The 27,500-nt window shown below is 36.6% G+C and overlaps 1 protein-coding gene across 5 annotated transcripts in view; it reads left to right on the plus strand.

Moving 5' to 3' along the window:
- The window catches only part of CDIN1 (CDAN1 interacting nuclease 1), a 295,396-nt gene that overhangs the window by 109,574 nt on the left and 158,322 nt on the right, over positions 1-27,500 (plus strand). The gene's annotated exons all lie outside the window — the stretch shown is intronic.

Genomic DNA, 27,500 nt, shown 5'->3' on the forward strand with positions numbered 1-27,500 from the left:
TGAAAGTAGAAGATAATACCTACTAAAATATCATTCAGCAGCAGATGGTTTTTATTTTATTTTATTTTATTTTTTTGTCAGGGATTTCTCCTCTGGTTTTCTTTGAATTTGCAGTTATCAGTGACTGGTGGCCCAGTTACCTTGTGAAGGTTTCATTTGAATGAATTAAGTACTTCCCCTAAAAATTCAATATCATTTCAATAGATGTAGCCTCTAAAGTAACCTGCAGTGATGCTTCATGAGCAAATCACATGATGTCAGAATGGTATGGTTTCGATTTAATCAAGAAAGAGATTAAAGTGGATGTGTGTTATTTTCAACTTCGCCGCGGCACCGCCATTTGTCAAAGTCAACCTTCTGATTGCTTTGGACCTACTGCTATCCAGGTCTTGTCAAAATAGTAGTCAGCATAGTCTGCAGCAGGTAGACTGGCCTATATAGAGCAGTATCAAACACAGTAAAACAGGATTCATTGACTTGTGAATTATGAAGTTAATAGGTTGATCATAAATTTTGTGGCTATTAATTTATCTTTATAATGCTGGCACATCTTCAGTACATTTTTCTTTTTATTTTGTACCATTTTCCACTAGTACAGTCAAACCGCACTGAATATAATTTTGAAGTGTACTGTATATCAGAATTCTTATAACTCCAGTGCCAGAATTAAATGTCTTGCTTGAATACACTGGAGAAGGACATGAGCATATTTAGGAACATGTTTAAAAAGGGCACTCCCAACAATGGCCTTCTTGGAAAGGAGGTAAATGTAAATATTATATTCTCAAATTGCACTATGATTATATCTAATCAAGTAAGTCTATATTTTGAGGCATTTTTTTTATCAGTTAGGTTAATGGCTGTATTACTGGGATTTGTTAGGAGTGTGTGTTCATTTTCTTTTAAGTGGATTCATGATACAGATTTGTTGATTTGATTTTTTTTAACCCTCAATACCATATAAAGCTATGCTATTGTAAAGGCACCTGTTTAACTCACTGATTGCCAGTGTGCTGACTGATGGTCAAAAGGAAGGTTATTAAGAGCATTTCTTGGGCAAAAATACAAAATGGTGGAGAATCTTTTTAGGATTACTGTATGAAGCGTAACTAAAGATTTATTGGTTTTTGAAAAGAACCTAATAGAATGTACAAAATCACCACTATAGGACATGATTGGATCACTCCTTCTGTTGCATAGTGGTTTTCTTTTCTTCCTCTTCTGTTTCTGTCTCTTTTTTAAGTAAAGAGCTGTAAGATACTGTGGCTTATATTCTGACACTTTCTTCCCCTTCATAGCAGCGACCTGGTTGGCCTTTGGCAATGAAATTCAATGCACATGGCTCCGCAGTCAAATCATCAAATTTCCCTGTGTGTATATTAGAGTTTTGTAATGTGTTTCCATTATGAAACAATGCGGGGATAATTGTCTTTGGTAGCAATTAGCTAACAGGTTTGTTCAGTGCTATTGGCAGAGGCATCCATCATCTCCCTCCCTGACCACACTTTTTGTCTGGTGTGGACTATGGAGATCAATAGAATTCTATATAGGGGAAATCACCCCAGCTTTAATGAGCTGCAAGTCTCAGTCAGTCTTGGTTTGTATTTTTAATTTTTTCTTTTAAAATTAGAAATGTGGGAGGGGGAACCATAGCATTCCTTTGGGAATGGGGAGTACTGCATATGTACTATTACTTTTCCTAGATCAATGCACAGTTTTAAATTTTTTTCCTTCTGTAAAACAGCAAAGCTAATAGCAGTGGGACATCCAAGCCATACTGCTTCAGTATTATTCTAATATTCAATTTTTAGGACCACTTTGTATGTTCATTGTACTATTGTTTACATCATGAAGTGTGCAACTGTCTATGTGAATTAATATGTGAAGGAACCTGAGTGGTTCCCTTGGGGAAAATTTTTTTTTTAAATGTCTTTTAAAGTTTGTGATTTAAAAGGCTTAGTCTTCTTTGTTAAGTTATTGATAAAATCATTTGGGGTTTCTTTCCCCCTAGAGTAGACACTGCAAAACAAAGCTTGTCCACATTGGGCCTCCATTCTTTGTCTTCCAGAAGTAGGATAGGAATGTAAAATAGGTTATTCCAGATGAATACACACTATGAAGTGAATAACCTGGTGGACAAGAAAATGTTGGGGAAACACTGTCAGAAGAGGCATGTTTCCAAGTTAGGTTACAAAACTGGTAGATAGCAAGAAATGAACAGCTCCCTCTGTTGTGCCATCAATCCTAATGATTGAGATGTATCCTGCCAACCAATCTTTCTTCCCAGCATAGGATCTTGCTGACAGTATTTTGATTACTAATGAGCAAAGTAAATATTATACTCAGTACCATTTCTTTAAAGGTACATATCCAAACTTCCATTTAAAATCATTTAATTACATTAAAGAGGTTTGATTAGTTTTAACAGTATGTGTCCTAGCTGCAGCAATACGCATGTATTAGAAATTTCAGTTTGGTTCACCAATTTTAAGCAAAAATTTTTGAGCATCCACTATGTAAAGTACTAGGTGGAGTAGGCATAAAAATAAATGGGGCTAGAGCTCTAGATTCAGAATGAGGAAGGCCCAGGTTCAAATCTTGCCTCAGATACTTACTTGCTGCATTACCCTGGGCAAGTCACTTATCCTCTCTGGGACTCAGTTTCTTCATTTGTAAAAGGAGAGGATTGGATATGATGGCTCAGGGATCTTCCAGTTCTATCATCACATGAAAGAATGCTGACTTTAAGGAATTGATCTAGTTGAGAGAATCAGAAGTGCCCAAGTAAGTACGATTTCTTATTTAGTTGTTTCAGTTGCATCTGACTCTTCATGACTTCTTTTGGGTTTATTTGTTTGTTTTTGGCAAAGATACTGGAGTGGTTGGCCATTTCCATCTCCAGCTCATTTTACAAATGAAGAAACTGAGAAAAAAAGGGTTAAACAACTTGCCCAGCATCATATCAACAAGTAAATGTCTGAGGCTGAATTTGAACTCAGGTCTTCCTCACTCCAGGCCCAGCATTCTATTCACTGTGCCATTTAGTCACCCCAAGTAAATATAATATAAGGAATAATATAAATGCATATGACAAGCACAAAACATTTTGGGAATACAAAAGAAATAGCTTAACTTCAAAATGAGAGCCAAATAAGCTTTATACTTATAATACTTATACTTATTTTCACTATTAATACCTTGGATCTTTAACACTGGAATAGCACAAGTTCATCCTTTTACAGGGGTTTCACTATTTCAAAGAATCCATGACCCTTCAACTTTGATAACAGAAATTTCTTAAAACAAAAATGATTAAACATGCATGAGGTATTTTTATCTTCCTCTACTATGGACAGTAGCTTAGATAACGGTGCTAATACATTCTCCAAAGATGAGACAAGACCTAAATCTAAAGCTGAAAATGAGTGAATCCATCATATGGTTAAATATTCTCATAAGAACTAATTTTTGTTCATAAAGGTAGAAACCCTAAGAGAGACAAACCTATTTTGGGATATGATGAATTAGGAATACAGATGATTTAAGGAATATAAGGTGAGTTGACCTTCTGAAGGATCACAAGGGAAAATTACAAAAATTGAGGAAAATGGCTTCCATTTGTGTAATAATTGAAAATTTATTGGACCTATACCAATAAAGGAGAACTTACTAAATAATAAAATACACATTTGTTAAGGGCCTGCCGTGTTCAAAATTCTGTGCTAGGTATTGGAGGAGATACAACATTTAAATTGATATAGTTCCTTGCCCACAAGAAGCTTACAATCTAGTAAGGAAACAAAATGCTCATACATATAGCTATATTAAACATTATACACAATAGGGATATTAAAGAATTAGAAAACAAAATGCTATGTGAAGTTTAAGGATGAAGGTCATTACTGACTCGGCTGAGAATTGGGGAAAATATCCTGGTAGTGAAATCATTTGAGTGAGACATTGAAGTAATGAGTATGTTCTGTTGAGGGCATTACAATCTTCCATTCAGTCAGAGTTGCTACCTCAGTGTCATTTTTGAACTCTAAACTCTCACTTATCACACATAGCTCATAATCTTAGTTAGTTGCCAAGTCCTGCCATTTCTCCTTCCCTGTCTCTTGTATCTGTCCCCTTATTGGACTTATCCAACCACAACCCTAGTTCAGGCCTTCATCACTTCTCACATATACTATTCTAGTGACTTCCTAATTAGTTTCCCTCACTCAAAGTCTATCTCCACTTGAGTCAGTTGCCTACACAGTTGCCAAAGTGATTTTTCTAAAGTCCCGCTCTGGCTTCCTCTTACCATAACAATCAAATATAAACACTTATGTTTGGTATTTAAAGCCTATCACAACCTGGAACCATCTTCCCTTTCCAGTCTTTTTGTATATTACTCTCCTTCATGTCCTCCAAGATTCAGAGAAGCTGGACTTTTTGCTGTTTTTCACATAGAGCAGATGACCTCTGTGCCTATAATACACTCCATCTTCACCTCTTGGAATCTCTTGTTTCCTTCAAGATTTAGCACAAACACCACCTTTCATATGAGGCCATTCCAAGGTTCCCCAGCTGCTAGTCTCCCTCTCACCAAGGTTATCATTCTATGTTGTATATATGCCTAGATAAGCAATGTAAAATACTTTAGGGCTAGACTTTTAAATTTTATTTTCAGTATCTAGCAAAGTGCCTGAAACATAATAGGTGCTTGATAAATGCATATTAATTGATTTAGCAAGCCATGGTAATGCTGATGACATCTGTATAGTCATTTATGATATCTAATTAGATTGAAAACTGTAAAAATCAATCAGCACACATATAACAGATTAGGAAACCAAGGCTATTGGAAATTTCAAGTGACGTATCTAGGATCCCATGTTTTGTAAATGCCTGAGTTGGGACGTGAACGCCAGTCTTTTGACTAAATTCAATGCTTTTTGCATTAGACCTCATTGACTAAATGCACTAAGATTTAATGGTAACTAAAAGTGGCATGAAAGGGAGTTAGACTGCAGGAAGGTAGGTTTCCAAATATTCTGGGAAAAGATTTGATATAGGCACATAGAGACTCTTAAAGGGAATATAACTCAAGGGGAACAGGAGGATTTCAAAATGAAATTTTTGGTAATATGGTTGAACATTATCATCATGAAAAAGATAAGGGAAGTACCTAAAGAGAAACTACTGTGACTTCACAGGAAGCTCTCTAATGAATTTACATTTAAAATTACAAATGCAAAAAAAAATGGAATTGGGGTAACACAACCAAATAAGGATACAAAGATGACATGACTTCTAAGAATACAGGCCTGAAGAGTAGAGACCAAAATGTGCTTTGACATATGTGAAAGTGTTAAGGACATTAGGACAGGTTTGTTTGTTTGTTTTCAGTGTGATTTAATTAGATGGGGAAGAAAATTTACATTTTTATTTTCACTTATCTCTGTTTGAAATTTAGCATTTCCTTCAATTATAATTTTAAAAAGCCAATATTGTTTTTAGAAAGGATTCATAGACTTTACCAGACTTCCCAAAGGAATCCATCCTCCACCACCACCACCACCACCACCACCACCACACACACACAGATAAATAATCCCTAATTTAGGAGAAACAGTAATTATAAGAGTTTACTAAGAAGAGGTAATGTCAAGTTAATCTCTTTCTTTTTAAAAATAACCTCCTCCTTGGTCTCTCTGCCTTCAGTTTCTCCCTTTTCCAGTCTAACAACAACAACAACAACAACAAAAATCATCCAAGGATTGTACACTGGGGCTACAAAGGCAAAAATGAAGCTTACATTATACAGTAATAGCAATATATGGGTACATATGAGTATATATGTCAATATATTCAAGATGGATCCAAAGTAAATATGAATTAGAGTGCTGGGAGACAAACAGCTGTAGAATCAGGAATAACAATGTAGGAAATAATATCTGAGCTGAGCTTTGAAGGATATTAAAGAGTCTTTCTAGTGGATTGAGTACATTCCAGGCAAGGTGGCAAGGGATCAACCTGTGAAAAGACTTGGAGTTGGGAAATGGAGCGTAATAAGTGAGCAACAACAAAAAGATCAATTTTGTTTAGACCAAAGAATAAGTGAAACTGAGTAATGTATAAGATGGTTGGAACTGTAGATTGTAGCTAACTTGTAAAGGTATAAACAGGAGGATTTATATTTGGTTCTAGAAGTGATTAGCCACCCTATATCACCTTTAGATTCAAATTGAGCAGGGAATTTGCCTGGTCTAGCTTGTGATTAAGGAATATAATCTTTAGCTCCTGAGTGGAGAGGGAAGAGACAAGTCAAGAAGACCAGTTAGAACAATATTGCAGTAATCCATCCTTCACAGGTCTGACAAAATAATTTTCCTATGGAATAGGCTTGTCCTTGTCACACTCTTTTCATAATTCCTTTTTTCCTTTAAGATCACATACAAATGGCATTTAAGGTTTTCCTCAAACTATCTCTAAACTTATTTTAGTCTTGTTTCACATTATTTCCCTATTTTTCTTTTCCAGCCCAACTATATTTCTAGCTGTTATTTAAACTTAATAGGCCATCTCCTACATCTGTATTTCCATAGGCCACTCCCTTATGTCTGGAATGTACTTCATATGCAGCTTTCACAATCTTTATCTTCCTCCTAAGATCAGGTCTGGAGTGACCTCTTTATAGCATTTCTTCAACCCTCAACTAAAAATGTTCATTTCCTTCTCAATTTTTCTTAGAAAAACTCTGGATCTCTCCTTTATTCATCCTCAATATGAGTTATAACATTCAGAACCTCCTTTATCCAGAAAACACCCCAGCCTCTAGGTATAATATTGGTCAAAATCCTTTCCAAATCATAGTTCTCATTCTCCTCCATATAATGACTGGGCTTTGCCAGTGCCAAAAGGCCCATGATTGATTGGATGGGCTGAGATTGACTGACTTCACTGATTAATTTACTTAAAGTTAATTCAATTGAAACCATACCTGCCTGGCACTCAAGAGGGTATTGTTCTTAGAAGCTATGGACTTTGACCTTAGCACAGGACCACCCTCAAATCCAGTGAACCAATGGATTTGAGTGATGCTAGCCAATTAGCTTGAAGCAGGGTGGAAGGACCAACTCTCCTTGGGAAGCAAAGGAAGCTTCCTCTCTCAGTTCATCGCTCAAACATGCTGGTGTTGGAGGAATTGAAGATGCTAGGCTAAATAGGTTTTTCCTTGGCTTTCTGACCCAGTTCTCTTTTTCACTAATAAATGCTTAATGCCCAAAACTGGTGCTGAAGCTTCTAATTTATAAGTAAACCCTACCCAGTTTTCCTTATACTTGGGACAGGAATAAGGTGACCATACATTTAATTTTAATTGCCACTACATATACATATACATATACATATACATATACATATACATATACATATACATATACATATACATATACATATACATATACATATACATATACATATACATATGTGTGTGTGTGTGTGTGTGTGTATATATATATATATATATATATATACACACACACTAGTCAGGTAGAGGATACTCTTAGTTCAAAGCCAAGGCATTTACTGATATAGCATAGTAATAAAAATAACCTTGACCTTACCCACAGATAGATCTCTTCAATGGAAAGAATAGCCATGCATAGGCACCATGTGAGGCAGCACACACATGGGTAACACATGTGACTAAAACATGTTGAGGTCAATTCATGCATCTAATGCTGGGTGTTGCTGATGCCTTCTGGTGATGTGGGGGTGGGAGGAGTTTGCAGGAAGCCTACTTAGTAGAATCAATATGGTTATGCCCTCAATAGCTTTCTCTGCTCACTAATGCACTGTTGGTGGAGTTGTGAACTGATCTAACTATTCTGGAGAGCAATTTGGTACTGTGCCCAAAGGACTATAAAACTCTGCATACCCTTTGATCCAGCAATATTATTATTGGTCTTTATCCCAAAGAGATTTTTTTTTAAAAGGGAAAATGACCTTTTTGTACAAAACATTCTTAGAGCAACTCTTTTTGTGGTGGAAAAGAATTAGAAATTGAGGGGATGCCCGTCAGGTGGGGAGTGCCCAAACAAATTGTGGTATATGATTGTAATGAAATACTATTGTGCTCTAAGAAATGATAAATGGGATAATTTCAGAAAAACCTGGGAAGACTTACCTGAACTGATGCAATGTGAAGTGAGTAGAATCAAGAAAAAATTGTCCACAGTAACAGCAATAATGTATGATGATCAACTGTGAATGACTTAGCTATTCTCAGCAGTACAATGATGCAAGACAATTCCAAAGGATTCATGAAAAAAAAATGCTATCCACCTCCAGAGAAAGAATTGATGGAGTCTGAATGCAGATTTTGGCATACTATTTTTTTTTTCCTTCATTTTTTCTTTACTTTTTTTTTTTTTTTTTGGTGAGGCAATTGGGGTTAAGTTACTTGCCCAGGGTCACACAGCTAGTAAGTGTCAAATGTCTGAGGCCGGATTTGAACTCAGGTACTCCTGACTCCAGGGCTGGTGCTCTATCCACTGTGCCACCTAGCTGCCCCAGCATACTGTTTTTTGACTTTCTTTTTTCTTTTGATCTATTTTTTCTTTCACAACATGACTTGCATGATTGCACATAAATAACATCCATCAAATTGCTTAGCATCTTGGGGTAAGAGTCAGGGGTGAGAGAGGGAGAGAGAATATTTGGAACTCAAACATTTTTTAAATGAATCTAAAAATTGTGTTTTTATGTAAGTGGGGGAAAATATAAAAAAAAATAGATTTCTCTGCTGCTCACTCCTACTGCCCTCCTGGGCATCTTGTCTCAATTTTAGTTGTCTAACAATCTTCAAGGTCACCTATTAATTGTGTACAACTTCAAGCGTAGATGGTGTGGTTCATAAAGGAAAGGATGAGTACAATGTTTTTTACATTCTACTGAGAATTTTAGCTTTAATCTTTAGCCTAGGTTCTGTCTTCAGAGCTACTTGCTTCTTTTTCTTCTATCCACTTTGAAGAGTGCTGTGGTTAGTAAGCCTTTCCCTTGTATAAAGTGACTACAGTTCTCCTAATGACTATGAAGCCTCATCAGTTAGGTCTATCAGCCAATGGCAAGTAAGATCATTTCTCACTACTCACAGAAAATAAGAGATGACTAAGCTATGATCATATGGGGTCTTTGAAGTCTTTGAATTCTTTGCAGTACTCCTTCCTTTACTATCACCTCTGATTATCACAGCCCAGCTCTCAAATAACATATAGTAAAAAAGTAATTTTAATTATTAGTTGTTATCACAGGTTACTGACTTGGGCATATTACCCCTGCCTTGCCCTGCCAACTCTTAATTCCACAAACTGAAAAGGAGTTGAATGAAATGGTGGTAAGAAATCTGTTTTTAAGATTTCTCATCATGTATTTTTCTTCTAGGAATACTACAAAGGGTGGGTGGCTAAAAAGATGGTTACTCATTGCTTTCCTGCCACATTCTACTCCCATCTCCCAACAAGTCAAAGTCTTTTTTCTCTTGTCTCTTACACAGTCAACAATCAGTATATGGCTGCTCAAAAAAGCTAATGCAAAGGTTATATTAATAGAAGCATTGTGTTTAGAACAAGGAATAATCCCATTCCATTTTACACTGGCCAAATCATGCCTGTCATGTTATATACAGTTCAGGGAACAATCTGCCATTGCTTAAGAGTTTTCCTTGAGAACAATGAGGGCAATGGCAATGGAAGCTCTTCCACTGAAGAGAATTCAAAGGAATTGAAGGTCAGAACTCCATAATTGATTATCTTGATTATCTTCCTACTTACTGATACTGACTGGTTAATATATCCATTCTTATCTCTACTTATGTGGGGACTTACTTCCACACTCCCACAAACTAGAAAGGTGTCAATCTTCATTATGAATCCTTCTCTGTTCCCTCTCCACCCTCCAAGATGAATCCTTAGCTTGGAACTTTCCATGGGGGGAGTTTTTTGGAGAGACAAAATTATTACTACATATTTAATCAGGACGTTGACAAGCAGGTCATCGAAGGAAAGTAAATATGATAGGGGCTATGAAACTATTGTCACATTGATTGAATTAGAGATCTTTCCTTTAGAGAACACAAGGTTTAGGAGATCCATAGCACAGTATATTTGAAGGGCTGAAACATGAAAGGCATTAGACTAATTTTTTTTGTGATACCATTGGGTAAATTACAAGGAAGTAAATTTTGGCTCAATAAAAAAGAACTTTCTAACAGCTCTCAAGTTGAGTGGGCTGTCTTATTAGGTGGTGTCACATATACCAGTATCTGTTTAAGCATTGCCTGAATGACCACTTGTGGGGGTATTTTAGAGGATATTCATATAGCAAATAGAGGAGCTGGACAAAATGATGTCTGAGACCTCTTCCAAAAGTTTTAGTTTCTGTCTTTGTGATTTAGTGCTGTAATATGATATATATATATATATATATAGAGAGAGAGAGAGAGAGAGAGAGAGCACGCGAGAGAGAGAGTTTGAGTATGAGTTATATTTTGATGAACTCTCACTGTTTAATTTGATCATTGACAATGCTATGCTAAGGATTAGTAAAAATCCAGCAGTTCAACAGCTAAAGAAGTGAGTCCAGAGACAACCAGAGTCCAGTTTTCCTGATGAGTCCAGACCAGAGTCTAGTTTTTTCCTGATGACCACTCCAAGAAGACAAGATCTCAAAGGTTTTAAATGAACAGTTTTGTTTTGTTGTTTTTATTTTTTCCTTCTGTTATTATATACACCATTTGTAACATATTCTCTGCAGAGGCCCTCCCTCTGCAGGCCAGTGTCAAAGTGTTGGTTCACGAGGGACTGTCCCTCTGGACAAAACTTTCCTTTCTCCCTTTTCTATATTGTTATTAACATATTGTTTGCTAGCATAGGGTATTATATTCTGTTATTTTTGGCTGTTTCATCAAGCAAACCATATATGTTTTTCAAAGAAACAAAGGGGGGAAATGTGGTAAAAATTATTGGAGTTTTAGCTGACTCATTTGGGAGGGGCCACCCCTGGCCCACCCTGAAGTTACGAATGCTACTGAGGTCAGAGGGAGAACTCTCCATAGGCAGTTTTTGAAGGACCTCCCCTTTTGGGGGAGGAAGATTGAACGCTCCCTGAGGGGAGGCTGAGGTGCTTCCAGAACGCTAGTTCTCTCTCTCTTCTGCCTTTCCTGTGGCGCGAGCAACTGCAGACTTCCCAAGTGTGGTGAGTGAACACAAATTCCTTTGAATTAGCTTAATTGGAAACGATCAGGCGATTGCATAGACTTAGTTTAGAGTTAAGAGAATTTATCTGTATTTCCTTTTCTGACTTCCTTATCTTTGATTTTTATTAATTTCACCTTTGTTGTTTAATTAATTCTCAAGTAATAAAATCTGATCCTTTTGTGGAAAAGAAGCTGTAAGGCTCCTTTCTTATTGGCCTGGGAGAAATATCTAAAAGGGCAGTTCAGAGGGGAGGGAGCTTTGAACCTAAAGGTCCCTCATTATTTCTGGGACCCCAATATTTTGGTGAGTCACCCAATTAACACTCCATATATTAAATTTCAGCCCTCACAGTGCATACAGGTAAGCTCTGTGATTTTATCAGTTTGGGAGCTCTGGGTATTAATTCTTTCTACAAGCAGAGAAGGTAGCCAGTCTATTAAGGGAAGAGATGGGAACAACTATTTATTAAGTATGAACTTACTATGTGCCAGATTTTTAACAGATATTTGATCCTTACAACAATGCTGTGATCCTGAAACTGAGGCACACATAGCTTAAGTGACTTGCCCAGGCTCACACACTTAGTAAGTGTCTGAGGCTGAATTTGAACTAAGTTCTTCCTGACTCTAGAACCAGCACTCAATTCACTGTATCAACTAGCCGCCTCTATGACTTAATAGAAGAATCCTAGGGAGTTGTTTGAACCATGTAGAGTGACCTAAGATCGCAGTGTCAGAGGAAAAATTTAAATCTGTGTCATAGTGATTGCAAACCCAGCATCCTTTCCACTCTGTCATGCTGATCTCTAATACTTCAACTATATATTTACTTCAATATAGTGGTATATATTCTCCATGGCATTTGGATTAAGCCCATGGTTAATAGCAGTATTGTTCCAAGAAGCACAGCATGTTTATACACTTGAGTGAAATGCACACTGAGGATTAAAATTGTTCATGACCTCCCCTCCTTTTATCAGAGAAGGAGTTGTTTTTTTTTAACTACACATTATTATAGTACAGAAAAAGAGGAATGTTCTTCTTTTTCCATAAAAAGTTAATAACTGAATTGAATTTTCTTCTCATGTGACAGGCTGGGCATTTTCTATGGAAATGAAGTCCAGATTGTGCTATTGTAACTCTCGTTTTAAGACAGACCTCAGTCAAAAACTCTGGGATTGACGCTTGGGGGATGCTCAAGTTGTTGGTTGTATTCTTCCACAAACTAAAACTATTCATTCATGATCTCATTTTTTAAAAAATTATAGTTGATATTGTAAAGTGAGTGTGGTCAGCTCCTAAGGTTGACCAACATTCAGATGACAGGCATGGGGATTTCTTATCAGCTGGTGCTTCCTATGATGTCTACTAAATAAATCATTTCATTTCATTAACTTGAATAGAGATAAGAACTAGACCTGTGATTTTATTGATATAGGAAATATTGAGATGAGGAACTCCTTCTACCAATGCAGATTGGCACCTTCTCTGCAACCAAGAGTCTTTGACATTTCTCTAAAACACTGAGAGCTCAAGTGATATGCATAGTGTTGGGCTCAAATTTAATATATGAAGAGTTAATTTGGTGACTCACTGAAATATTGGGGTCCTGGAAATAATGAGGGACCTCTAGTTTCAAAGCTCCCTTCCCTCCGAACTTCCCTTTTAGATATTTTTCCCAGGCCAATAAGAAAGGAGCCATACAGCTTCTTTTCCACAAAAGGATCAGATTTTATTACTTGGGAATTAATTAAACAACAAAAGTGAAATTAATAAAAATCAAAGATAAGGAAATAGGGAAAAAGAAATACAGATAAATTCTCCTAACTCTAACCTAAGTCTATACAATCCTCAGTTCATTTCCAATTAAGCTAATTCAAAGGAAATGCAAGGCTTTTGTGTTCACTCACCATACCTGGGACATCTGCTAGTTTCTCGCACCACTGGGAAAACCTAGGAGAGACAGCTGGAGCAAGAGCATTCTGGAAGCGACTCGGCTTCCCCTCAGCGAGCATTCAATCTTCCTCTCCCAAAAGGGGAGGTCCTTCAAAAATTGCCTATGGAGAGGTTTCTCCTGACCTCAGTAGCATATGTAACTTCAGGGTGGGCCAGGTATGGCCCCTCCCAAATGAATCAGCTAAACTCCAGTAATTTTTACCACATTAGCAAGTATGTATCAGGGGTAGGATTTGAACCCACATCTTCCTGGCTTTGAACCTGGCTCTCTAACTACTCCACTATGGTTTCCTTTCTGTGATTTCAACAGTCCTCCCTAAAAAAAGGATTTAATTGGAAATGTTGCTGCATAGCCTAAATATAGCTCATATAGGGACTAGTATCTAGTATGTAGAGGATTCTGGAGGAATTTGTTTAACTTTGTGTGATGTATGACTTTGCTTTTTAGCAGTACTTGGATATAAGTTTCTAAACACTGTTTATTCTTATTGATGTGAATGTGCCTTTTAGTTGTCTCACATCTGGCCATTTTGTTTTGTTTGGGTTTTACTGATAGGCACCAACACAGCTGTGAGCTGGTGTCATTTGCCAAAAACACAGTTCTCTTCCTGAGTCAAATGAGACATAGAGATGGGCAGAAATCAAAAGAGTGTCCTGTCTATGAGATAATAATATGGCCTTGATGGGTTTTTTTGCCTATTTTACCAACCTCTTGTTCCAGGCTAAGTAGACGCTGTGACAGAAGCCTATGGCCAGACCAGATTTACCACCTTAAGGAGAGGCCCAGTATAGCATATTTCAGAGGAAAAAAATGCTGAAATTGAGGAACCTGGCCTGCTTCTTAGTTCAGTCATTTACCTGTGCTACCTTGGGCAAATCACTTAAACTCTCTTCTGGGCCTAGAATTCTATGAATTACTTTCTTATTTCTATTTATGTATTAAATTTCAGGACTTATTTTAAAAATTATGCATGCAGTTTGTTTTTACATCACCTACATTTCTGAATATATCCCTTCCCCTTCCCCTTCCCCTACTGTTCCTTCTCTTTTGTTTTTTTGTTTTTTGTTTTTTTTGGGGGGGGGCAGGGCAATGAGGGTTAAGTGACTTGCCCAGGGTCACACAGCTAGTGAGTGTCAAGTGTCTGAGGCCAGATTTGAACTCAGGTTCTCCTGAATCCAGGGCCAGTGCTTTTATCCACTGCACCACCTAGCTGCCCCTGTTCCTTCTCTTTTTTAAAAGATTTCAGAGGAAATAAAAGACATTTTAAAGTCTGTAAAATACTTTTAAAAAATTAAATTAAATTATTTTAATTAACAAAGATCTTTGTTACCTCTGTTTCACCTCTACACATTGGGAAAAAGAAAACAGAACCTTTTGATGAAAATGAATTGTCAAACAAAATAAATTCCCACATTTATCATGTCCAAAAAGCATATGTCTCATTCTTTAGCCTGAGGAGTCCATGTCATTGTCTCTGGAATTATGGTTTGTCTTTGCTTTGTTCAGAATTCTTCAGTCTTTTAAAATTGTCTTTACATTGTTGTAATTATATAAATTGTTCTTCTAGTTCTGCTTATGTCACTCTGCATCCATTCATTCAAGTCTTCCCATATTTTTCTGAAACTGTCCCTTTCATCATATCTTAGAGAACACAATGTTATTCACTAAATGCATATACCATAATTTGTTTAGGCATTTTCTAGTTGATAAGCACCCCATTAATTTCCAGTTCTTTACCACTTTGAAAAGAGCTGCTTAAATACTTTTGTACATAAAGGAGGACCTGCTCCTTTTCCTTTGCTCCATCCATTTGGGCTGTAGGCCTAGTAGTGGTATTTCTTGGTCAAAGGGCATGCATAACGGTGTGGGCATATTTCCAAATTGTTTTCCAGAATGATTAGACCAATTCACAGTACCACCCACAGTTCTTTTAAACTACTTGTAATTGCCAAAACCCTGAGTCTACCATGCCTTTGGGGTCTTCTTTCCCATTTCCATTCGCTGGATGCAAGTAATTCTGTCCACTGTAAGGAGTTAAGTTTAAGTAACAAGTAGACATCCATGTTTTCATAGGTTGCAGGGAAATTGTACTTTAGAGTGAAGCATAAGTCTACTCTTTAAGCTCATAGGTAGTGATGTGCCAGGTCAGCAGTTATTGTACTATTTCCAAATAGCCTAAAATATAGCGAAAGGGAGAAGCAAAGGGACAGAACTGAGATCAGTTCTCTGGTTTGTATAAAGATGGCATCTCTGGCTTTCTCCAAAATCATAAAAAATAAAGAGATTATAGAGATTATGTAACTGTTTTCATGATTATATATATGGTGGGTGTGTGGGTTTGTGTGTGTGTTAGGAGAGAAGTAGAAATAAAGTTGGCTGACTATTGATTGAGAAAAAAATTAAACATTCTAGGCCTCGAATGTCATGGACCAGAAGAAATGCTGACTGAGGAATTCATGGAAACATGGAAAGACTTCTTAAGAAGTGATATAGAATAAAGTTAGAAGAAAGCAACATACAGAATATCTACAAAAAATGTAAATTAAAAAACAATAAAATAAAACTGAATGATGTGTTATTATGACTGACCAGTCTTAGTACCAGAGAAGGGATGAGGAAATGCATTTCTCTCCTTTCATTGAAAAGGTGGGAGACTTTGGGTATAAAATGTTGCATATGCTGCCAGAAACAGTTGTGTTGGTTTTGCATAACTGTGCCTTGATTTTTTTTTTCTTTAGGGAGAACACTGGGTTGAGGGAGGAATATAGTCAGAAATGAGTGTGATATAAAAACAAAAGACAGTAATAAAACTTAAATATTAAAAAAAGTCACATTCATCCTACAAGTAAGCCCAAAGTTGGTATATAATTATCCCCTCAGGTTATTATTAAATCCACTAGACTATCATTTGGTAAATTACTATTTACATTGTATATCAAGTCTATTGATTTATGATTCTGTACTGTATATTGTACCCTAGTGGGTATAAAGAGTTAATGTAAACTTTGGGGGTTTTTTTTTGGGGGGGGGGATTTGGTTTAGTTTTTTGTTTTGTTTTATTTTATTTTTATTCTAAGGGAGCTTGTGTTAAGTCAGGCTTAATATAAAGTGGAATTTTCTAGCATATTAAAAAATTGTTTTCATGATTGTATGCTTATTAAATGACCAATGTTGGTTTTAAAGTATTGTACCTAGGTGCCTTGCAGCCTTTAAATAATTAAAAAACACAAAGAAAAGTCTTAATTAAAAGATACTTCTACATAGACAATAAGGTAAGATTAGAATTGAATAGGAGGACACCCTGCTGAATTGCCTTTGGGAAACCATGGAGTGCTTTTAATGACCCCAAACATCATCTTCTTGGAAAAAAAGGGCCCTTCTTTTTAACATGGTATACATGCACCCACTTGAATAGCTATGGCTCATGGAACACCATAGTCTCAGAAGAATGAACTCCAATAGACTACAACACAACCCACAAAGAATTGTATCTCTTATAGATAATAAAATGCATGTCATTTCTTAAAGGCTGGATTATCCTTTGTTTTGAACTTTGGGTGTAAATTTGAACCGCTGGGAAGAGGACAGAGAATTTGCATCATTAGAAGCTTGGAAAGTTCTACAAAAGGTCCAGTTTGAGAAAGTGTATATGATCATTTCTGATTTTTAAAGCATGGTATTCTTTGGACAAAAGGTGAAATGGTAAAATTACATCTTAACTAGTTCAAGGAACTGGGGTATTAAATGAGATGGCATGCTAACAATTGGAAATAATGAATGGACTAGAAGCTCTCATCATTCAAAAAGTTTGGAAAAGGAAATTGGATTCTGAATGTACTTTATGTAGTAGTTAGTGGCACATAGTTGACTCTATTATCCATTTTGGGGAGTACAGACAAAGCATAACTGAGTAGAATTCACAGATATCTATAGATAGCTAGTAGCATCACAATCTTAGTGAATCTTTTATGAGAATGGCTAATGGTAACAAAATTATTTGATGTGGGTCTTTCCTAAACTGTTCCTTGTTTACTTCTTGTGAAAATTACAATAGACTCATTCAGAAAGAGAGAGATTGGCAAAGAGCCCCCAAAATCCACAAAGTAGATAATCGTTCTTTGAATTATCAAGTATTGATAATATTTTTTTCTCAGATGGGTCCTTTGTCATTTTAAGTGGATTTTCCTTTTCATGAAGGACCATATTATAAATACCCATATGACAATATTTTACTTTTAAAATAACACATTATCTTAACTGATTAAATATATTTACCTCATGTTTGGGGAAAAATAAATATCACATAAATCCCTATACCTGAATAATGTCACTTTGTCTCAACCCTACTTAAATTATATATCTTGTCCATAGTGTTCTCAATAAGGGGTTATCTGATTTTCCATGAAGACCTTCATATTTTAGTAAAGAAAATTGATCAGGACCATTACAAAAATTTTCTCATAACAAATCTTTAGAACGTGGTATATTCAAGTATTTTGGTTTTTTGTTTTTTGGAAAAGGATAAAAAAACAATAGAAGTGGGTTAAGAGTTAGTTTGGATTACTGTATGGCCAATATTATATTGTTTTTAAACCAGAGAAGAGGGCAACTACCCTGTATTTTTTCCCTTATTTATTTAATATTTTATTTTTCCCCAATTACATTTAAAAGTAATTTTAACATTAAGTTTTAAAAATTTTGAGTTTCAAATTCTCTTCCTGCCCTTGCCCTTCACTGAGAAGGCAAGTAATTTGATATAGATTAAGAAGTTTTCATACAAAACATTTTCTTATAAGTCATGTTGCAAAAGAAAAGCTAGACATCCCCCCAAAAAAAGAAAATTAATATTTAAAAAAGTATGCTTTTGGGGGCGGCTAGGTGACGCAGTAGATTAAGCACCGGCCCTGAATTCAGGAGTACCTGAGTTCAAATCCGGCCTCAGACACTTGACACTAGCTGTGTGACCCTGGGCAAGCCACTTAACCCCCATCGCCCCGCAAAAAACCAAAAAAGAGTATGCTTTTGTTTGTATTCATACTTCATCAGTTCTTTCTCTGAAGTTAGAAAGCATTTTTTAATCATAATTCCTTTGGAATTGTCTTGGATTATCCTATTGCTGAGAATAGCTAAGTTGTTCACAGATTATCATCATACAATATTGCTACTATTGTCTACAATTTTTTCCTGGTTCTGCTCATTTCACTTTGTATCAGTTCATGTAAGTCTTGAGAGCATCCTGCTCATCATTTCTTATAGCACATTAGTGTTCCAACACAATCATATATCACAGTTTGTTCTCACATTCACCAATTGATGGGCATTCCCTCAATTTCTAATTCTTTGTCACCACAGAAGGAGCTGCTTTAAATACACACACACACACACACACACACACACATTTGTATATACACACATATATACACATATACATATTTTCCTTTTTGTTTTTTATCATTTTGGAATTTAGACCTAGTAGTGGTATTGTTGGATCAAGGGGTATAACAGTTTTATAGCCTTTTGGGCATAGTTTCATTCTTGGATCAGTTCATAACACCACCAACAGTGCATTAGTGTCTCAATTTTCCCATGTCCCCTCCAACATTTGTTATTTTCCTTTTCTGTCATATTTGCCAATGCGATAAGTGTAGGGAGTTGCCTCTGAGTTGTTTTAATTTGCATTTCTCTAATCAATAGTGATTTACATAATTTTTTCATATGACTATAGGTAGTTTTGATTAATTTGAAAACTGCCTGTTCATATTCCTTGACCATTTTATCAACTGGGGAATGGATCTTGTTCCTATAAATTTGACTCAGTTCGCTACATATTTGACAAATGAGGCCTTTGTCAGAGAAACTTTCCGTAAACAATTTTTCACAGTTATAATTACGCATTGTATTTCCCTCCATCCTATTCTCCCTGCCCCATTTATCCTACTCTCTTTCCTTTTACCCTGTCCATCTTTAAAAGTGTTTTGCTTCTGACTACTGCCTTTCCCAATCCACCTTTTCTTCTAATGATCCTTTCCTTCCCTTGTCTTATCCCTGTGGAAATTTATTTTGATTTGGGACCCTACCTTTGGGCTGAGATTAGAAAGCCTTAGGCCCTTAAAGCTTTTCTTCAGCTGAGCCAAAAAGCCCTGTGGGCTGTACAAGACACCAGGTCAGACAGCTGAGGGAGAGAGCCCCAGCTCCCTCCACCCTGAGAGGATCTATCTGAGAGATCCTGCGCTCATCCAGGCCAGGCTCTGGCATAGCCTGTGCCAAGGTCCCAGGTACGCAGCAGGGGGCACAGGCCCCTGGAGCCCTGGGTATGGTACGCATGTGATGCTTGAGCATCCCCCCAGCACCAGCCGCAGCCCTGGCTGGCAGATTAGCTTGGTGTGTATGGGGGCGTAAAAAGCCCAGAGATTTGAGTGGAGAGAAGTAAGATATATATAGACCTGGGAGTTAGATGGCAAGGGAGGCCAGCGGGCAAGATTGAGGGGAACTGACAAGATTGGAAAAACAGAGAAGGGGCTGACAAGATTAGAGGGGCGGCAAAGGCAGCAGAGGGCAGAATGATGGAGCAGACAGACAGAACAGGAGGCAGCAAAGAGCACAGGAGTGGTCAACACAGGGTACAGGCAGAGTTAGTGAAAGGAGCTGAGCAGTGAAAGTGGAACATACCCTAAGGCAAGAGGCGGCAAAGGCCCTTATTGTATTAAAAAGGTTCCAGGCCCAGCAGGTGGAAAGAAACACACCAGAACGCAGTCAGGTTGTATGTTTATTTCCCTGTATTTTTAATTTTAAATTGTATCTCATAAATAAACCCTCTGCTGTTAAAATGGAAGAGGCTTCTTAATCTTTAGCTTATCAATTTTGGGAGTAGAGCAATGTGGGGGAACTTTTTAAACGGCCCATATGAAATTAATAGCAGTCAGATAGCCAGTTAGTCAAAAGTCCCCAGATTAGTCCTCCAGTCAGATTAGACCCCCCCCCCCCAAATTAGGCCCAGCTACTTCAAAATATTTCTACATCCCCATTCCTCTCCTGTTTTCCTGTAGGGTAAGATATATTTCTCTACCCAACTGAGTGTGTGTTACTCTCTTTTTGAGCCAATTCCAATGACAGGTAAGGTTCATGGGCTCCCCTCTCCCCCATATTCCCCCCCACCACTTTATTTATTTATTTATCTATCTATCTATCTATCTATCTATTTTTAAAATTTTTTGGCAGGGCAATGAGGGTTAAGTGACTTGCCCAGGGTCACACAGCTAGTAAGTGTCAAGTGTCTGAGGCCAGATTTGAACTCAGGTCCTCCTTAATCCAGGGCTGGTGCTTTATCCACTGCACCACTTAGCTGCCCCCTCCCCTCCACTTTAAAAGCTCTTTTGTACCTCTTTTATGTGGGATAATTTAACCCATTCTACCTCTATTTTTCCCTTTCTCATCATACATTTTTCTTTTTCACCCCTTAATTTTATTTTTAGATGCTGATTTAATCATATTAAACTCACACCTATGCCCTCTGTCTATGTATACTCCTAACTGCCCTAATACTGAGAAAGTTCTTAGCAGTTACATGTATCATCTTCCCATGAAGGAATGTAAACAGTTTAACCTTATTGAATCCCTTATAATTTCTCTTTACTGTTTACCTTCTCTTGAGCCTTTATATTGGAAAGTCAGATTTTCTATTCAGCTCTAGTCCTTTCATGAGGAATGCTTAAAAATCCTCTATGTCATTGATTGTTCATTTTCTTCCTCTGAAGTATTATATTCAGTTTTTCTGGGTAGGTGATTTTGGGTTGCAACCTTCGGTCCTTTCCCCTCTGGAATATCATATTCCAAGTCCTCTGATCCTTTAATATAGAAGCTGCTAAATCTTGTGTTATCCTGACTATGGGTCCATAATATTTAAATTGCTTCTTTCTGGCTGCTTGTAATATTTTCTCCTTGACCTGGGAACTCTGGAATTTGGCTATAATATTCCTGGGAGTTTTCACTTTGGGATCTCTTTCATGTAGTGATTGATAGAATCTTTAAATTTCTATTTTACCTTCTGGTTCTAGAATATCAAGACAGGTATCCACAATAATTTCTTGAAAGATGATGACAAGAACCTTTTTTTTTGCTATGCTCTATTCTTAAATTGAACCCATCTTGTTGTGCCCCATGTGTATAAATATTTGTGTTAAACTGGATGCTGCCTCTTGCTTTGTTATCTAGAATCTTCTTCCTTCTTTGAATTCTTAGGTTTCATCTTGAATCTTTAGAAGCTGATGATGAACAATTTACTGGAACCTATTTTCTGCCTGCCTAGCACCTTGTGGTCTATCATAACGCCTAGTTCTGGTTCATCATGACCTGTGCCATCTTGTACTAGTATGGAATGATTTAATGTTTAAAAAAGCAGTGGATGGAACAACAATCCGTTCAATCACATAAAGAAACTCTATTCTGAAACACATGTAAAAAGTAAAAGATTTATATGATCTGAAGAGAAACCAGACTATTAAAAAAAAAGTATTCTTCATTGGTTAAAAGTTTACAAACTATTATTGTAGGTCACTAATCTTATAATCCCTGCAATGTAGGTTAATGAAACTATTTAACTCTTGCATTCTGTCCATCCCTATAAACATATAAAACACACACACACACACACACACACACACACACACACACACACACACACACACACACACACACACACACACACCCCTCCTGAACTGGTTTCCTAAGTATTTCTGTAATTCTTTTACTTAGTCATGTAGAGCCAGGAATGTCTTTATTAAAAAAAAAAAAACACCTTTCAATATATAAGTGCTTGGCCTTTACTTCCTAATAATGAGCTTTAAAATTGTTATTGTCTTGACATAATTAGGTGTAACACCTAAAATGCTTTGTGTGTGTAGCTATAAAAAAAGAAAGTAATGTGATCTAGGACTGACGGTAAAGCTGTATCTCTGAGAAAATCCTATGGAAGGTTGAAATTGAATGTGGTGACTGCAATTATCTAAAAGGAAGTCTATTATTATATGATAAAACTGTCAAAATAATGATTGGGTACTCCCACAAATTGTACAGAAGATCAATAAAACCAATATTACATCACGCTTTGAGAATTTAGGAATTCCACTTCCACCTAATTCATGACAGAGGTGTTCACAATATATTTAAGAATCAGATAATTGTAAGTTTTTTTTCCTCCTGCTTTATTTTCTAAGTAACCATTATCTAACCAGTAAATATTTTTGCTTGAGAAGGTCGAAGAACAGTGTTATCAGGAACCTAAGTGTGGTATCTATCTAGTGTGTCTGCTTGTTTTGTGTGTGTGTGTGGGGGGGGGGGGGGTTGGTGGAGGTTTCGTTGGTCCTCCTTAATGCTAGTGCCTTCTCTCTGGAGTTACCTCCTATTTATCCTTTATATATTTTGTTTGTACATAATTGTATGCATGGTGTCTCTCCCATTAGACTCTGAGGTCCAAGGGCAAAAACTGTTTTAACCTTTCTTAGTATCCCCAGCACTTCACACTGCACCTGGCACGCAGTAAGTGCTTAATAAATGCTTGTTCATTGTTGACTGACCAGCTGTCTGGCCTTAGAGTTAGTGGTCTTTGATGCCAAATGACCCAGACTAACTCCTGTGTGCTAAATGAAACCACTAGATTCATTCTGGGTATGGTTTCAGTCCTGTGCTTGTCTTTATTCATTGAATTACCAAATCCCCAATTATTCTACTTTTCTTGGTCTGAGCAGAGCTTTTGATATAATTGAATAAAGGGTTAGAAACCTGTAGTAAAAGCCTTTAATGTATTACATATCTATTATTATAATTTGTCTTAAGATCATAGGACTAAGAAAAACTTGAGGAACCTAATTTAGCCTTCTTCCTTATTGCAGGAATTTAGCTATGCCATTTGGGCAGTATATTAAAGTCTTCTATTAAAAGTGATTTCACAATTCTCTCCCTGTTCACCCAAAATCTCCCATCACTCCAAACTTGTTGCAGTATTTAGCGTCCTACCATTGTTGGGAATAGCTTCCTTTTAGCTGACTTTAATTCCTTGTAATGAAGTTTTTGTCTATTTCTCTTTCTTTTTCAATATTCCAATTAATAATGTTTTCAAGCATATGAAGAATTGCCACCTAAATTATTTGCATACTAATACATAATTAATTTTCCCTGGACATACTATTCTTTTATTCCTTAATTATTTTTGGTGGCTCTCCTATAAAAACTCTTAAGGTTTTCTTGGTGACCTATGAACTGAATAGATAGCTCTAGAAAGGATCTAATCAAAACTGGCATCATGTTTCTTATATTCTTTATTGCAGTTTGCAAATCTTGGTTAACGTTTTCAATGAAATGAAAATAACAGCATTACTTTGGCTGATTGATGGTCCACTATGAACATTTATATTGTTTTCATAATAGCCATTCCCTGTTTCAGTCAACAGTCAACAAGCATTTATTTGTATTGCCAATACAAAATGATTTTATCTTTTTATCTACTCTTCCCACTCATCTATCTCCAGAGTACCAGTACCATCATGAATTTGTCTGCAATGAGCATCATTCTGTTGCTTCTGACCATTGGAATTTATTAGGTTTTTCTTAAATTTTTCTCAGAAGTATAATTACCTCTAAAGAAGCTCTGTTATACTTGTCTGTGAAAGGAGAGTAGCTCCCCGGGTTAGGATGAGGACATTTCTGCCCATTCTAAATAAAAGAATGCTCATTTGATTTTTTTTTTCCCCTCAGGATGAAGAATTTAAATCTTAGCTACTAGTTTTAATCCTTTCTTACTCTTTTACATGCTATTCTCCCTGCCATCCCTGTTACTTAGAAAAGTAATGAATTGGGTTCCATAATCTAGAAAAATGATGAATGCATGAAAAAATCCATTTCTAGTGCCCCTCATTTCATGATGAATTTGTGTTAATTACTGAAGTCAGGAAGATGCATCTTCCTGAATTCAAATCTGGCTTCAAACACTTTCTATCTGTGTGACTCTGGGAAAGTCACTTAACCCTTTTTGTCTCAGTTTCCTCTTCTTTAAATGGACTGGAGAAGAAAATAGCAAACCATTCCAGTATCTTTGCCAAGAAAACCCTGAATGGGGTCACAAAGAGTTGACCGTGACTGAAATGCCTGAACAACAACAACAACAAATTTGTTTAAAACAACATCTTGAATTTCTTACCTAACAGCCATTAATTGTATTGATGTTATAAATATCTTTCCATGGCAAGATGTTAGTAAAATATATCTATTGATTCCTTCTTATTTTAAAATAGCAATCATCATCATTCAGTAAATATATGTTGTTCCCAGCTTGTATAAGACATTGAGAATTACAAAAATCAATTAGCATGGCCTGGTTCTCATGGAATCTAGTAAGAGAAATGAAAGAGAAACAAATCACTAACCCAAGGTAAAAAATATAAAACCACAGCAAGATGTACAATGGGAATTCAGATGGAGTAGAGATTGCTTATGGCTATGGAGGAGGTCTAGGGGAGAGACTTCATGGGAGGTATCATGCTTAGACTGGGCTTTAAAGAATGGTTCAGATTTGAATAGGCAGAATTCGGTGGAAAAGGCATGGTAGGTAGAAGAGAATGTGGGCAAAAGTATGGAGGCATACCAGAATTTTTTTTTCTTGTTTATCCCTATCATAATGAGTAAATTAGATCAGTCTGATAACACTGATTCACCTTTGTTCTTAGATTTATTTCTGCATTATTTTAGGTATAGAAGTCAACATAAAGGTTGGTTTCCTGATGTCACTCTTATTCTCTTTTTCAAGCTGTGTACTATTTTGACCCCTTTCAGGGTTTATTATCGACAAATATGTTGCTTCAGACACTCTTCTTCCATGAGTTATCAAATATGAATGAATTTGTAGTGACTTTCAGCCTTCTTAATCAAGGACTTTAGAAGGCATAGCATCAAATTAAGAAAAACACTAGCTGTTTAGCTTATTTGATTATAATAATAGCTAACTCAGGTTAATGTGATATAATAATTTTAATAAAATTTTATTTATTCCCAATTACATAAACTATTTTTAACATTTGCTGTTTCTTTTTTTTTTTAGAGTTCCAAATTCTATCCCTTCTTTCCTCCCCTTCCCCTCTTTGAGACAGTAAACAATCTGATGTAGGTTTTACATCTGCAATCATGTGAAGCATTTCCATATTGTTTTTTTTTTTTTTAGTGAGGCAGTTGGGGTTAAGTGACTTGCCCAGGGTCACACAGCTAGTAAGTGTTAAGTGTCTGAGGCCGGATTTGAACTCAGGTACTCCTGACTCCAGGGCCAGTGCTCTATCCACTACGCCATCTAGCTGCCCCAAGCATTTCCATATTAATCATTTTTGTGCAAAAAAACCCCCACCCCTTAAAAGTGAAGAATGGTGTGCTTTGCTCTGTATTCAGATGATATTAGTTTTTTCTCTTAAGGTGGCTAGCATTTTTCATTATGAGACCTTTGGGATTGTCTTTGATTATTATATGCTGAAAATAGATGTCATTCCCAGTTGATCATTATACAATATTGCTGTTACTATGTACAATGTTCTGGTTCTGCTCATTTTACTTTGCATCATTTCATGTAAGTCCAGTTTTTCTAAAATCATCCTGCTTCTCATTTCTTAAAGTATAATAATATTCCATTGCAATCATATACCACAACATTTTTTTTTAATTTTGAGCTAACTTTAATTTTTTTTGGGGGGGGGGGAATGGGGAAATGAGGCTTAAGTGACTTGCCCAAGGTTATACAGATAATAAGTGTCCAGTGTCTGAGGGCAGATTTGAACTCAGGTCCTTCTGAATCAAGGGCCAGTGCTTTATCCACTGCACCACCTTGCTGCCCCCATATGCCACAACTTTTTAAGGCATACTGCAATTGATGGGCATCCTCTCAATTTCCTATTCTTAGCTTCCATAAAAAGAGCTGCTAATATGATGATAATAATAATAATAGCTAAAATTTGAAAGGCTCTTTATATAGATTATTATTTTACAGATGAAGAAAACAAGTTAAGAGACTTGCCCAAGAAGCCCTAGCTAGGAAGTATCTGAGACAAGATTTGAACATCCCACTCTTTATCAACTGTGCTACTTACTTGCCTGGCATTTGAATTGTCTTTTAGTAGTTCCCTCCTCTTCAACTTGGTTTTCTGTACTTCCTTCCCAGCAAAGATAGAATTTTATACTAATAGGGTCTCTGCAATCATCATAGGGTACACAGAATGTAATAACTTAGCAGTTGAGGGCTAAGACTACTAGGACATCCCTAGATAGGGCAGTGCTTTATGAAATGTTCCAGGGTGCTTCTTCCCACCTTGTTGCTAGACATCCATTTCTCAAGTTTTTGAAATACAAATGACAAATTTGGAAAGAAGTGAAGTGGAAACTTTTGAAAATCCATGTCTAGTTAGTTTTCCTTTATTCTTTAATGAGGAGCTACATTTTCTTTTGTCCTCTTGTCTCTGCTATATGAAAAGTGTACTTTGTAAAAAGACTTCATGTGGGGGTGGCTAGGTGGCGCAGTGGATAGAGCACCAGCCCTGGATTCAGGAGTACTGGGTTCAAATCCAGCCTCAGACACTTGACACTTACTAGCTGTGTGACCCTGGGCAAGTCACTTTAACCCCCATTGCCCCGCAAAAAAAAAAGAAAAAAAAGACTTCATGTTTTCCACTCTGGCTTTTCTAGTTCTGTCCCTTTGCTATTTCTTTGTGCTCTTGCCTTGTAACCCGGCATAATGTCATATCACAACCATTTGTATTTCGTTGCTTGAAGTAATTCTTTGTTGAGCAAAATTGGTTTTTTGTCCATCCTTCCCATCTTTCTTTTTTGCATTATAATAGTTATGTTGTGCTCAGGACACTTAAAGCAATTAATCTAAGTAATACCCCTGCCCATTTGGTAACTCATTTTTAGACTTCGAATATTTTTATTCAAATGGAAAGATGACTAAATAACACCTGAAAGATTGTTTCATGTTTAAAAACCTTTGCCAACAGATGGCACTGACAACCTGTTGTTTGAAACAAGAATTGAGAGCCTGCATTTATGCACCCTAAGCAGGGTTTGAGAATTACGCCCCCTTTGCTTAATGGCAGGATTTGTACCTTCGCTGTAATCCAGATTCATAAAGTCTATACCAGCATGCTCTTAGGAGCAGAATTTTCTAGAATTCAAAATGTATGCATTAATAAATGTAATGTTGATAAGTGTTCCTCATTGTGTTCACTCTGTGTTGCTTCCTAGGAAGCTCCCTATCTTGCCTACCCTATTAAA

Source organism: Dromiciops gliroides, chromosome 2 (assembly GCF_019393635.1).
Source record: "Dromiciops gliroides isolate mDroGli1 chromosome 2, mDroGli1.pri, whole genome shotgun sequence".
Taxonomy (NCBI): Eukaryota; Metazoa; Chordata; class Mammalia; order Microbiotheria; family Microbiotheriidae; genus Dromiciops; species Dromiciops gliroides.